At 37.3% G+C, this 15,224-nt stretch overlaps 1 long non-coding RNA gene across 1 annotated transcript in view; it reads left to right on the top strand.

Moving 5' to 3' along the window:
* Nucleotides 1-14,682, top strand: part of LOC128628311 (uncharacterized) — a 124,114-nt gene extending 109,432 nt beyond the window's left edge. The window contains exon 4 of the long non-coding RNA XR_008392661.1: nt 14,608-14,682. This is a non-coding gene — a long non-coding RNA (uncharacterized LOC128628311). The remainder of the gene's footprint in view (nt 1-14,607) is intronic.
* The last annotated feature ends 542 nt before the right edge of the window (nt 14,683-15,224 follow it).

The raw sequence follows: 15,224 nt of genomic DNA, 5'->3' as shown, positions 1-15,224 counted from the left end.
TAGAAGTAGCATTTTTTTTGGATCCATCTAAAAATGGATTTTTTAAATGGTTTAAGCAAATGCTTTAACGAAGACAAAATCTTTTTGTTATAGTTAACCCTTGCTCCCACTTCTTTATGTGCTAAACCCATGTTTAATTTAGGAGGAGCTTAATCCATATGTTTCTGATTCATTTGCACAATGTTCTTTGGTAAGAGCTGGTTGATGTCCAAAGAGTCTCCTGGGAATTTTTATAAGTCCTTTAAAATTCTCCATCAAGCTAGAAAAATCATATTTTCCACCTTATAGTGCCCTTCTAAATCAGAAATATTCTGGGCTTATTGGAAAGGCTACTTTGAGAAGTACTTATACTCAAGCAAAACATAACTCCAATTGTGAGCTGTGCAATGAGATCCAGTTGACCAGCCCCTGGGAGACAGAGAAAGCAGAGGAGAAGGGACACAAAAAGAACCTGAATAGTACAGGGACTCTTGGACCTGCCTTGTTTCTCCATTTCTAGGAACAACTAGGGATGTCCCACAACCTATACAGTCAGATTTAATTTATGATGAACATCTTGAGCCAGATAATTTTCAGTTGGTTTTGTATGACATCTCTAAGCAAGGACAGAGAATTCTAGAATAGTTTTCAGATTTGTAAATATAAACGAGCTTCATTTTTAAGCACACTTAGCAGTTGCTCAGCAAGTCAGGCTTCACTTTCCGGAAAGTATGATAAAGTCTAAGGATGAATTGTTGACTGTGGAGTCAAACAAGCTCTGCCAGGAACATAAAGCTTGAGGGCTTTTTAGGGACAAGTGAACAACTCTTGGCCAGTATGTGCAAAAGTATAAGAATCGTTTCTTTTGCCCCGTTGACTTCCGCTGTGCTATGACCTATTTTTTTAAACCAACCTTGAAAAGCACGTGATGTCTCTGGGGAAAACGATCCATAAACCATACTTGTAACCAAGTGCTTGGCAATGTATTCGTACTCATCAGAAAATGGTGAGTGATTTTACTGCTAAGAGCTTGGATTTATCCTAGCTCATGTGTCAGATTTCTACTGGGCCAGAAGTGTGCTTCTACATTATTGTAATCCCAACTTTGGCTATTTTGCCAAAGTAAGTTGTTAGTCAGTTCTCCTGAGAAGTATTCCCAACCCACTAGACAGTAGCAAGGTAACTTAGCAGAAGTGGTGATAAACTTTTCCATCCCAACAAATGCCAGTATAATCTTTGTAATTTTTCAAAGGAAAAAATAGGAATAACACTTGATTCTTCTCTTTCATGCAGCACATTCCGATACAATCTATCAGGTTCTGTAGACTCTTGCTTCTCTGCTGTAGTCTTTTGATCAGCAACATTAGGATCACCTACAAATTTTTTAGAAATTTAAGATCTTAGCTCCCATTCCAGACCTGTAGAATTAGAATCAGCACTTTTGTAAACTCTCAGTGATTCATGTGCATGTTAAAGTTCAAGAAGCACTGCTAGACCACATCTCCATAAAATATTTCTTCATCTACTGCTCATCTCTTGCCTGTATTATTGCAATTCTTTCCCAGCTTCTACCCTTGCCCTCCAACCTAGTCTCAATTCAGCCACCAGAGTGGTCTTCATAAAAAAATCTATTAATTCTACTCTTTAAAACCTAATGCTGATGTTATTTGTACTCTGAGTCTTTAGGTAAATTGCTGAACTTCTCTGAATCTTGGCTTCCTAATTTGTAAAATGGCAATTTAGTAATTTTTACTTTTGATAAGGATTAAATGAGTTAATCTTGCAGCATAGTGTCTGGTACACATAGTAGGTAGGTACTTACTGATGTTAGCAACATTATTTTTATTATTAATATTGTTGATGTATGGACACTAATGGGAGCCTGTGAAAATTATTAGAAGAAGGTGACATGGTCAGAATTGTGTTTTTCAAAGATCACTTAGAATTTTATATGACATAATATTTTGGAAAAGGCATTAAAAAAGAACAGAGGAAAATTAGGACAACTGTAATAGAATGGCAGTAACATTTAAAAAATTAAAAAAAGAGAAAATGGATATAGATTTCTAAAATGACTGATACATACAAGGCATTTAATAAATAGACATAGTAAGTAATCATCATCATGATCATCTCATACTAAGAACATAAGAGTTCAGAAATAATGTTACAGAACAGACACGCAGGGGCCTGGACTCTGGAGGATGGTATACTAATACTGTCCTGACCACCTACTGAGCTCAATTGTCTGCTGCCAATCAAAAAGACATTTCTCAATGCCAGAGATTTGTGAAAGGAAAGGGAATGCTTATTTAATGCTATACAGACTTAAAGTAGTGACCTAACATCTTCATTAAAATATCAAAGTCCTTTAGGATATCTACCTATGCACACAGCGCTTCCTTCTCCCACTGCCCTAATTCGGGGTTCTGTAACTCAGGAGAAGAGCACACGTCAGTGTTTCCAGGCCACTGGTACCATCAGCTGTTTCACCATCCAGGCAGGATCTCTAATTAATCCAAAGTCATGTGGCACCTTCTCATAGTCTACTGGCAAGAGTTCTTTGTACCATTTTTCCAGGCAAAGTCTCTCCTGCTTCCCAGGCCACTTGGCCAAAGAGAGCACCCCAAAGCCCTGTGGGCCTCTTCTATGAAAACTGCAGGGGTCTGCACTCTGGCTGAAACTGCATGTTTTTTTCTTCCACCAGAGCTGCGGGGGCCCCTACTCTGGCTAAGCCTCATGGTTTTCCCTTCTTCCACCAGAGCTAAGAGGGGTCCTCACTCTGCCAAAAGCACGTGTCTCCCTTTCAATGGCTGCCATGTCTGGGTTTAAATCCTCGAGCCAATCTTCCTCTGTACCCCAATTTCCAACTCCTCCTACAATTAGTTACACCTGCCAGCATTCCAAGTTTACTGGGCTGACATCATGAGTTTGGGCAGGTATGGCGCCATGTCATGAAGCCAATCCTCTCCAAGCTTCCATGCAGGTGCTGTAACTTGGGGGACATGCCCCCCAGTTCCATCTTGGGGAGAAGTGACTTCCATCCCCTTGGCTCTAAGTCTGACCACAGCTATTTACCATATCCAAGTGCCCCGCCAAAGGCTATAGATATGTTAAATGACCATGCCATGGATTAACTGCAAGGCTGTGGCTGTAAAAAAACAGCCCTTCATATTCCTGCTTCATGTGTCTCTTCCCCCAACTCACACCTGTTGGGTAAGAGGTGAGGACATCTTATGAGTCTCTCCAATATTTCCTAGACACATTGAGTTTTGGACCCCATTCCAAATGCCTTTTTGGGGTCTCCCTCTTGGTTGTACTCTGCATCAATAACAGAGTTCTTAAATATTTCTGACCAATTTCCATTTGATAATATTTGTGTACAAAGTAGTTATTTGGAATTGGAGAGTCAACAATTAGTATTATCTTAGAACCAGTGAGAGAAGTAGCAAAGATCAGAGTTGGGAGGATCAACCAGTTCACTCTTATAAACCACATTTGAATCTCCCCACAAAGCAAGGCAGTTAGAATCTTTGAATTGCACATAGGATTTCCATATGGATGTTCTATTTGGTATTCAATGATTTCCAGGGGGTGAAATTCAGCAACAGCAGAAAGGAGTTGGAAGGTTTCATCAAATTCCTCCCAGTGGGCCTTGACTCTAACTTTCCAGGCCTGGAATATCTCCTCCACAGCTCCCTGACACTCCCATTACCCCAAGGGGAGAGGAAGCAACATGAGTGAAAAGGGGCCTTTCTCCTGGGGTTAGTGTGCAACACACCTCACCTTCACTTGTCACTTTAAAATTCCCCTCCCCCAGGAGTGTGGAGAAGGATTACAGAAACCTGGCAGATAATTAACATTTCCTGGTGTGAAAGAAAGGGATTTGTCACACAATGAGTTAAAGATCATGATTTTCTCACTAAACCAGGGAGAAGGTAGGTAGGGATTTACAGAAACATTCCACTTAAGGATGGCTGAGGACAGGAACATTGTAGTAAATTGTTAACTATTTGATTAATTGGGACTCATCATGTTACCACATTTGGATTTCCCAGTTTAAAGTTTGGAAATAAACTGAGGTGATTTTAGCAAACTAAGTTGTCTGACCTTTCCCAAAGCCTTTATAAGCCTTGGGAAGCCATTCTAATTGATGAAAGTTGGTGGGGGGAAATTTGGTGGTTTGGCTTTTGAATAAAAGAGGATCTAGCCTATTGAATTAGACATCAATGTGAAAATATTATGAAACACTAGCTGATGAGACCCAGTAAGCAAACATAACTACCTTGTTTTGGTGCTGGGATTTGGTACTTTATAAATTTTGGATATTAACCCCTATCAGTTGTATTGGCAAATATGTTCTCCCATTCTGTGAGTTGTCCTTTTATTTTGTTGATGATTTTCTTTGCTGTGCAAAATCTTTTTAGTTTGATAAAATCCCATTTGTTTTATTTTTGTTTTGTTTCTCTTGCTTGGGGAGATATATCTGATAAAAAATTTCTATGAGCAATGTCTAAGATTTTGTTGCCTATGTTTTCTTCTAGGGTTTTTATGGTTTCAAGTCTAACATTTAAGTCTACAATCCGTTTTGAATTTACTCTTGTGTGTGGTGTAAGAAGGTAGTCTGGTTTCATTTTTCTGCATGAATCTGTCCATTTTTTCAAAAGCATTTATTGAATTAATTATCTTTAGCCCATTGCATATGATTGCTTCCTCTGTTGAATGTTAATTGACTATAAAGATATGGGTTTATTTATGGGTTCTCTATTCTGTTCCACTGATCTATGTGTCTGTTTTTATGCCAGTATCAGGCCGTTTTGATTACTATGGCCTTATAGTATAATTTGATATTAGGTAGTGTGATTTCTCCAACCTCGTTATTCTTTCTCAGGATGGCTATTGCTATGCGGGGACTTTCATGGTTCCACATAAATTTTTGAAATATTCGTTCTAGTTTTGTGAAATACATTATTGGAATCTTGATAGGAATTATGCTGAATTTATAGATTTCTTTTGGTAGTATGGACATTTTAATGATGTTAATTCTTCCTATCAATGAAAATAATTTGTGCTTCCACTTATTTGTATCTTCTTCAATTTCTTCAGTGTCTTAGAATTTTCTGAGTATAAGTCTTTTACATACTTGGTTAGGTATATTCTTAAGTATTTTATTCTTTTTATTTTATTTTATTTTTATTTTTGTTATTGTTGTTCAATTACAGTTATACCCATTCCCCCCCTTTTACTCTTCCCCATACTACCCACTCCCACCCTTCACATTCAGTCCTCCCCCCACCCCATTGTCTTTGTCCATGGGTCTTTTACACATGTTCCTTGATGACCCTTCCCTTTCTTTGCCCTGTTATCCCCCTCCCCCATCACTCTGGTTACTGTCAGTTTGTTCTTTATTTCCATGTCTCCGTTTATGTTTTGCTCACTTGTTTGTTTTGTTGTTTAGTTTCTTTTTGGAGAAATTGTGAATGGGATTATTTTCTGAATTTCTCTTTCTGTTAGTTCATCTTTGGCATATGAAAAAACAACCCAATTAAAAAATGGGCAAAGGACCTGAAAAGACACTTCTCCAAAGAGGACATAGAGATGGCCAATAGACATATGAAAAGATTCTCAATATCAAAGATGCTCAATATCACTAATTATCAGAGAAGTACAAATAAAAACCACAATGAGATATCATCTCACACCTGTCAGAATGGCCATCATTAATAAATCCATAAACTCCTGGCTGGTGTAGCTCAATGGATTGAGTGCGGACCTTTGAACCAAAGGATCGCGGTTCGATTCCCAGTCAGGGCACATGCCTGGATTGCAGGCCAGTTCCCAGCAGAGGACACATGAGAGGCAACCATACATTGATATTTCTCTCCCTCTCCACTTTCCTTCCCCTCTAAAGAGAAATAAATAAAAATATATACAAAAATAAACCCATAAACAACAAGTGCTGTCGAGGATGTGGAGAAAGAAGAATGCTTTTGCACTGTTGGTGGGAATGCTGATTGGTGCAGCCACTATGGAAAGCAATATGAAGATACCTCAAAAAATTAGAAATTGATCTGCCTTTTGACCCAGTGATTCCACTTCTGGAAATATATCCAAAAACCCAAAATATGAATTCAAAAGAACATAATCACCCATACGTTCATCGCAGCATTACTTACAATTGTCAAGAGTTGGAAGTAGCCCAGATGTTCATCAATAGCTGAGTAGATAAAACAGCTCCCGAACCTTTAACCAATGGAATTCTACTCAGCTATAAAAAAGAAGAAAAGTCTATCCTTTGCAACAATATGGATGGATCTGGAGAACATTATGCTAAGTGAAATAAGTCAGTCAGAGGAAGACAAATACCATGTGATTTTCACTCATATGGAATATAATGAACGAACTGAACTAAAAAGAAAAACAGAGACAGACTCATAGATGGAGAATAGATGACAGGTAGTGGGTGGGGCTGGGGTGGAAGGATTGAGCAAAAAGGTAAAATGACTCATGGACAGGGACAACAGGGTGGTGATTGCTGGGGAGAGGAGGGTGTAAGGGGAATAAATGGTAATGGAAAAAATATAATAAAGATTAAATTAAAAACAAAAAACATAACTACCTTAAGACATGAGGCAATCATTTAATCTCCAATTCACCAATGAAAAGATTCTACTTCTTTGCAGTTGACAGAGAACTTAAAGCTAATTTTTATTTTTATTTTTTCAGGTCTAAAAGGATTAGAAAAGATAGTTGGAGCCATGCTGACTGTTATGAAAGTATCTTAAAGAGGTGGTTTTTAAGGTTGGTTTAGAGAGGTGGAGAGGAGATAAGGAGGGCAAGAGCTGGAACAGATAATCCAGGTAGAATAAAAAATGAGGAGGGGATGGGAAATCTTCCCAGCACAACAGGTAGAGGTGCTAGTAATTATGATGGGGATAATGTTACTATTTATTAAATAATCTGATTTAATTCCTCTTAATAACATTATCATGGAATTCATAAAATTTTCATTTCATAGATCAGACCAGACTGCAAAGGAACGTACTTGAGTGCCAAACTAAGCAGTTCATGACTATATCTTTTACGATAGGGGATTTTGCTAACTTCAGTGGAATGCAATATATTCTGAGCTTTTGGAAGAATGATATGGAGTTTTGAGTGCTTGCCTTACAGGCATTTTTTATGGAGTAGAAATCAAATTGATATAAAAGTAATTTGTTAGGAAAGTATAGTCTAATTCTTAATAGGTAAGACAAGTTTTTAAAGAACACAATGTTTGAGAGAAGAAGAGAAGTCTCTACTTTAAAATGTCTCTCATTGCTCAGTAAAAATAGGTGAAGTTGCATAAGTGAAAATACTTTTCTTGGAGCTCAAGAATAGTTTGGAATTTTCTGGAACCTTTGTTCTTTTCTCTTCTCCCTCCCTGTGTTTTTTTTCTCTCTCAAACACTTACTGAACTCTCTTTTAGTATATGATATTTTACTTCAGGCTGAGGATGAAAACATTTACTGAGCTCTTGTTTAGTATATGGTACTTTGTTTCAGGTTGAGGATGCAAGAAGAAAAAGCATGTCCATTTCAGAAGACCCTTAGAGTCTGGTCAGGATATTCAGTTATACAATACCATAACCCATCAAAGGCAGAGCATGGCGGGGTTGGGAGGGGGCACCTTATAGGAAGCCAAGACCACTAGAAAAGACTGGATTGGAAGTGAGTAATTTAGCAGAAGTCTGGAGGATAGATAAAATAGGGAATAAGTATTCCAGGCAATGTGGATAGCCTTTTCAAAGGTCTGGTGGAATGAAATGAAACCATTGTGAGGTCGAATAATGGTGATATGCTCATTAGTTTTAGAACATAAATTGAAATGGGCAGGGGATTAATAGGAGAAAGATTTATGTGGGTCAGTCAAGAGCCATGTTTTTTTCTACAAAAGAGTTTAGGTTTTATCCTGTATCTGTTGAGTAACTCTAGTGATCAGTATTCTTTCAGCTAAAAGTAACTGTTACAAGGTAATGAAGGGGACCAAAAGTTTTGACTTTTGAGATACTAATTTTTTTAAGTTGTTTATTAAGAAACAAAAAGCTGTTTATTAAGAACCTTTGACCCTTCCCATTTTCCTCCCTATGAGACTCAGATGAAAAGCCTGCTTCAGGAAGAAAACATTAATATAATCACCTTAGCATTAGACAGGAAGACCAAAAGTAATAGTATGCTTACTAGATTGCATGTGTCTTACTGTTTTCCCTAGAAAAAATTAATTGGTTTCCGTAGGAAAAATTAATTGGCCATGTGTGTTCTGCTCTCCCTCAACTACCTGTAAGTTGCCTGTTTACTTTGAAATCTCAGACCCCCTACTTCCACTTTTTCCTTTGTGCAAATTACATACAAGGTCTGTCTGGGAAAAGTCCAACCATTGTTAATATAATGAGAATGGTTTACACAACATCGATGTAACCTGGCAGCCAAGGAGAGTGGACTGGAATGCTCATTCATGAACAATGACGGCTTCATTGTACTAGCCAGTGGGGGACATAGACGGGAGATCGGGTGAGCATGTGTACTGTGTGGCCATTGTATTCACAGTGACTGAATAGAAGAATGATCTGCATCAAATTTTTCATTAAGCTTGAACGTTCTCTGCAGAAACTATTCAGATGGTTCAGAAGGCTGCAGCCGTGGGTAACTGTTGACTTGCAGTTTGATCTTGACAATGCACCTACTCATGCATCAGATCTCATGCAGTTTTTTGCAAACCATCAAGTCACCCAGTTGACTCGGCCCACTAGAGCCTAGATTTGGCGCCCTTCCACTTCTGTCTTTTCCCAAAACTAAAATCACCTTTAAAAGGGAAGAGATTTCATACTGTGGATGAGATTCAGGAAAATATGACGGGGCAACTGATGGTGATTGGGAGAACTGTGTGAAGTCCCAAGGTGCCTACTTTAAAGGAGACTGAGGCATCATTGTCTTGTGTGCAATGCTTCTTATATCTTCTTCAATAAATGTCTCTATTTTTCATATTACATGGCTGGATGACTTCTGGACAGACATTGCATATACCCAATTTTATCTCATTGTCTTTAGAATTTTCATGCTTATGTGAATTTCCCATAAGCACATATTACATTTGTTTGTTTCTTATAACCTGTCTCTGTTAATTTGATTATTACCCCAGCTGGAAGAACTCAGCAGGTGACAGAACAAGTGTTATTATTAGTTTTAGCCTTCACAATAATTTATAGGCAACTGAAAGTTCAGAGTTTTATCTGACTTCAGGTGCTACTGTACTGTTTTTTTTCTTAACTGTAGTTTTTGTGAGTCACTTTCATTTATAAGCAAGAATGGTACTCAAAAGTCTAGGCTTATATCTGGCAATCTTTGCAAAAAGAGGGTATTGTTTTCATAGTATTTCTATTAAAAGTCCTAGAGAGAATTATTAGTGTCTCTGCTTGGGTCATGTTCCTCTTAACTAGTCACAGGAGATAGTATGGCGGTAGTAGACAGGTCGAATGATCATTTCTAGAACTAGGAGTGGGACCCACCTAAATGCCATGGACATTTCCCTAAAGGGATTCTGGACAGACCACAAATATTTCCAGGAGAAGAGACTTGGGGGAAAAATTTTAAAGGATTTTATTTATTTACTTTAGAGAGGGGAAAGGGAGGGAGAAAAAGAGGAAGAGAAACATTGATTGGTTTCCTATTCTATGCACCCTATCTGGGAACTGGACCTGCAAAACAGGCATGTGTCCTGACCAGGAAATGAACTGGAGACCTTTTGCTTTGCAGAAGGTTGCCCAACCAGATGAGCCACACTGGTCAGGGAAGAGACTTTAGAACATTTTGATGAAGATGGTATATTCATTTGGTGCTGGAAACCTCTTTTATCTTTAAAATACAAATATTTTTTTCCTAACATAAAAAGAAAGATTTACATATTATTTTTCAAACAGAAAAAAAAAAAAACAAACCATGCTCCCTCAGACACTAAGCAAAATTGTCTTGGAAGATGGTCCATCCTTATCTAATGGCCACACATGCCTGCTATGTCAGGTGCAATGCATGGCTCACTCAGATCCCCTTCTCCAGGCTGGTGGGCTATTGTGTGTTGGCTCCTTGTCCAATGAACTTGACCAGCCACATGGTACCATTCACTCTCTAGAGCTTTCTAAGGAGATCAGGCTAAGTGTGGACTTCTGAAAGCACATCTTTGCCTGACTTCTTCCCGTAAGCCAGCTTTCTCCCATTCACCACAGTTATCTTCTAACGTATTGTTAGACATCCCTCAACGTATTGTTTGTACAAAAACCCTGTCTGATGCTCTGCTTCCAGGAAACTTATCTAGGATGCCCACAGGCACATTGCTGAGTAGCTCAAGGATTATTTTCACCTAAGATCTGGAAAGGGAGTCAGGAATCACTAACTGCTTTCTAGGAATGAAAACTGAAAGAAAGGACAGGAAGAACAGAAGATAAACTCTATGCTACCTTTGCTGTTCTGCTGTTGGCCAAGCCTGCCTATTTTCTCTGAAATTTTGTTGCTTATTCTTTGTTAAGCAAATACATATTACTGTGTGCACTTTGGAATTTTTCTTTGTAAAGTCAAGGCCTTTAATTTGCAGCTTTCATATTCCATGTAACCCTGCCCTCCTGGAGCCTAAGGATATAAAGGAGAAGAACACACATTTTTGCTCTAATCTCACTTTATTCTCCTTAAACTTAAATATTCAGACAACTTAACATGATACATGTGGTTACATTTTAGCTCAACATGAGGCCAGCCATAATGTATTGATTCAATTTTTTTCTTGTTTTTTTTAAATGTATTTTATTTATTTATTTTTTGAAAGAGGGGAAGGGAGGGAGAAAGAGAGGGAGAGAAACATTGATGTGTGGTTGCCTCTCATATGTTCTCTATTGGGGACCTGGCCTGCAACCCAGGCATGTGCCCTGACTGGGAATCGAACCAGCAACCCTTTGCTTCACAGGCCCGTGCTCAATCCACTGAGCTACACCAGCCAGGGCTTCTTCTATTTTTTAAATATAGACTAATTGAATGGAATTCTGTTTGGTCCTGCAAGTGATTGGGATTTTTGTAATGGTTACTTTTGTATTCTGCATGAAAGACATGCTTTAAATCACAGAGCAGCTACATAGGTTATTACAGAAAATATTCAATGATAAACACCAAGACCTGCTGATTTCTCAAAAGCTCATGATTTAGAAACGTATGTTTACTTTGAGTTATTCCAACTATTTCGAGTCTTCTGATTTGATCTCAGAATTCTCTATGTCCAGAAGAGATATCACTTGGGGAAAGTTCATTGAGAATAGGGTGTTGATTGAGGATATCTGACCTTTGTTTGGGAACTTCAGCAAAGTTTTATGGCCCAGTGACCAGGTTTCCTATCAAAATACTTACTGAAAAGAATATTTATTCTGCTTTAATTTCCACTGCAGAGAGGGTATCAGAAGTTGGGAGTTATTGACTAAGTCTTCAACATAGCTATTTCTACTATGGATGTGCTTCTAAATGCAAAGAAGCTGAAACAACCACATCTTAACCTGATATCAGGTTGATTGTTAGGAAGGGTGTGGGTCATGAAAGAAATTCCTTGGGTCTTACATAAAAATGAGATCTATACACTGCAAGTCTGCTATTAAAGTTTTTGCTTTATTTCTGGGCTCCACCTAACTTTGTCCAACTGCCATTTGTGGTTCCACCCTCAGCAATTTTCCCAGTACCCTATTCCCTGTGGTATCACAATTTTTTTCTTTTGACAATACTTTTTGTTATTGAAATTTTATTTCTCTCCACCCAGCCCAAGGACAAGTTATCTATGTATCTTGAATTTTATGCCAATTCTTGTCTGAAACAGCTAGAGTCCCACATCACCTTAGTACTTTTTCTCTTGGATGCTGTCTTTTTATTACCTACATTTTTTCTTTTCTTCAATATTTATCTTGCCAGATAAGATTTCAAGAAGCAGAAAAAAAGAACCAAACCAAATGTCAAATTTCCCTTTTGACAGGTAGCCTGATGGCTACTAGGTAATTTCCCAATACAGTTTTTTTCAAAGTTTGATTCTGCAATGTTTTCTTAGATTTAGCATAAAAAATTCAACTGCCTTTTTAAACTGAACTGGAGGTTGTTAGGTAATAAGTTGTGATTTTGTGACAATGGCCTGAGAATGATTTTGAAAGTTTTCGGAAGGCAAATTAGGAACAGAAAAGCTTTACAATGAAAAATACAGCTTAACACAACAAAATCATCCTCCAAATGTTTTCATGATGAGTCTAAAATAAAACTAGAGGGTTCAGAGAAGACAATAAAAAGATAGCATGCAAGAACCAAATTAATTAACAAAACTTTTCTAGAGATTACATAAAAAGAGCAGAGATGGGTATAGCTTAAATAGAGATAAAAGTGGTCATAGAATTGGAAACATATAACAGATACATTTGTGTATTTAATAGATTTCATTGTATATTTTATATTCTTTTTTATTGTTGTTCAGTTACAGTTGTCCTGCCTTTTTCTTTCTTAATACTACTAATAAGAAAAGTGTTTCTAAGTTTTAATATTCTATTTGATCTAGGCTCACTTTATTTGGTAAATTTCTGATTATATAATTATCTTCTTTAATAGACATAGGACTACTCATATTTGCTATTTATTCTATGTCAGTTTTAATAAGTTGTGTGCTTTTCTAGAAATATTTTCATCAAAATATTTTCGGATCAGAACTTGGAAATTTGTGCCAGTCACCTGCACATAGTTTCGCACATATTGCTTTCACTTTGGTATGTTGCCTAGGTATTTCATTATAACTTCAGGAGAGCAGTGCTCTGAATTTTGTTTTATTCATGATCACCAAAGAAGCATTTTCAGTGTCTCTAGTCCATATTTACCCATGATGTGAGATATATTTAGTTTTTAATTGACTTTAGAAAGAGAAGTGGGGAGAGAGACACACACAGGTACATGTAAATTTGTTGTTCCACTTATTTATGCATTCACTGGTTGTGTTTTGTTCCCTGATCTGGGATAGAACCTGCGACCTTGGCATATTGGGATGATGCTGTAACCAATTGAGATACCCAGCCATGGAGAAATGAGATATTTTTGTAGTTTAGAGGTATTTGATTTCTTAGGACTTTTTTTTTACCCTGAGTTTCCGTTTGTCATTGAAATGAACCTCCCATCTGCAGACATTGAAAAGCAGGTTAAGTTCATCCTTAAACAAACAATAAAGTCATCATTGACTGTTCTTATGGACACTTTTGTGAGCTTATGCTGAGCTTTGAGTCCATTTTAAGTGAATTGTGACATGTCAACTAGGAATATGATTATGGAATTACATAACCACAGATAATCCCTAGGTAGTTAGATGACTGAAGCAAGGAAATATTTTGGAGATCTAGACAGAGACAGAAGGAGAGGAAGGGGGTACAGAGAGAGTGGGGGAAGAGGGTGGGCAGGGAAAGAAAGGGAATAGTTATTTGAGGAAGATGAGGAGATCTTAAAAAGTAGAAAGAACACCCTGGCCTGGTGCTTCAGTTGGTTGGAGGATCATCCCATCCACCAAATGGCTGCAAATTCATTCCTGGTCAGGACATATGCCTGAGTTGCAGGCCCGGTTACCAGTTGGGGGTGTTTGAGAGGCAATGATGTTTCTTACATGGATGTTTCTCTGTCTCTCCATCCCTTACCCTCTCTCTAAAAATAAATAAAATAAACTCTTAAAAAAGTAGAAACAGCTGCAAACATTTATTACTAGGGTGCTGAACCTTGCATATTCAGCAAAATTAAGTTTTTTCCCTGTTTATTCACACTCTCCCCTTTCCCCTGAGAGAAGACGTATGTTCATTTGCCTAAAAAAAATCTATATTACATCCTAAACCATTTCCTTTGTAAGAAAATATTTGAAAAAGTTTTAATAATAATTTCTAAGTAGAGAGCAAAGAATATTTTACTGTAATTACTTTAGAGACTCGTAGTGAATTCTCCTTCCCTGCTTCCCTGTCTCTCTTTCCTTAAATATTTAATCCTGTGATGTTATCTTCATGTGCTGCATATATGTTTTAGGATGATTATTAAATTCCAGAGCCTGAAAAGAAACCATCTTCAACTGGTGTCCGAGGATGTTTAACATAAAATGTAAATACTGCTAGCTGAAAATTTTAATAGTTTATTTATTATTGTATTTTTCCCATTACCATTTATCCTGCTATACCCAATCCTATCTTGTCTTTTTTATAAGCAAAAACTAACATATAGGGCATCAAGTTTACAAGCAATGCTGTTTGTAATTTAGAATATTGTTTTTATTTCCCCCTAGTGAACTAGTTAATCAGTTTATGCCTACTATAATTCTGATGACTATTTAAAGAACAAGACAGTTCTTTAAATAGGGGGTTCTTTAAATAGTTCTTTAAATGTGAGGTTGATGGGTAATTATGCTTAGGGAAGATATTTGCTACTGATGCCCATTGCTTGTTGCACTGAAGATCTGGAAGTGAAAATGGCTTTGTTATATCAAGTTAGATTTCATGTTTAATGGGTAAAATGTCCATGTAAAAAACCTGTTTAGCCTCACTTTTGTGTCTGCCTTTTGTCTTCTCAGGATTTAAAGATGAAAAGGCATCGAAGTGGAAGATGTTTGAAGGTGTCATTTGGGTATACGAATGAGCTCTTTGGATAAGTTACGGTTGGGTGGTATCTAAAATTTTACTTTTCACCCTAAAGTTAACTTTTTAAAATACAATAATAATTTTTTTAGATTTTATTCATTTATTTTTAGAGGGGAAGGGAAGGAGAGAGGGAGAGAAATATCAATGTATGGTTGCCTCTCGTGTGTCCCCTGCTGGGAACTGGTCTGCAACCCAGCTGGGTATCGAACCGTGATCATCTGGTTCACAGGCCTGCGCTCAATCCACTGAGCTACACCAGCTAGGGCTAAAGTTAATATTTTGGGGCAAGTGAATTTTTAGATGTCTGAGGAATTTGCTAATAAAGTTTATAAAATCATTTTTCCAAGAAGAATGATGTATAATTAAAATTTTGCATATATTATTTCAATTGAAGATTTAAAAAAATGATACCGGTGATGGCAATAACAGCAACAAAAATAGGAGTGTGACCAGGAACTTTATTGTATAAACTGGAATATCCTTGAAAGTTGGAGCAGGTGCTATTAATGATTAAAGGCAGGACATCTGGTTTAAACTGGAATATGTAATA

Source organism: Artibeus jamaicensis, unplaced genomic scaffold, assembly GCF_021234435.1.
Source record: "Artibeus jamaicensis isolate MK-2021 breed Jamaican fruit bat unplaced genomic scaffold, CSHL_Jam_final contig_685, whole genome shotgun sequence".
Classification (NCBI taxonomy): Eukaryota; Metazoa; Chordata; class Mammalia; order Chiroptera; family Phyllostomidae; genus Artibeus; species Artibeus jamaicensis.
Note: the sequence above shows the minus strand (reverse complement) of the source record. Positions and strands in the feature narration are given on the sequence as shown.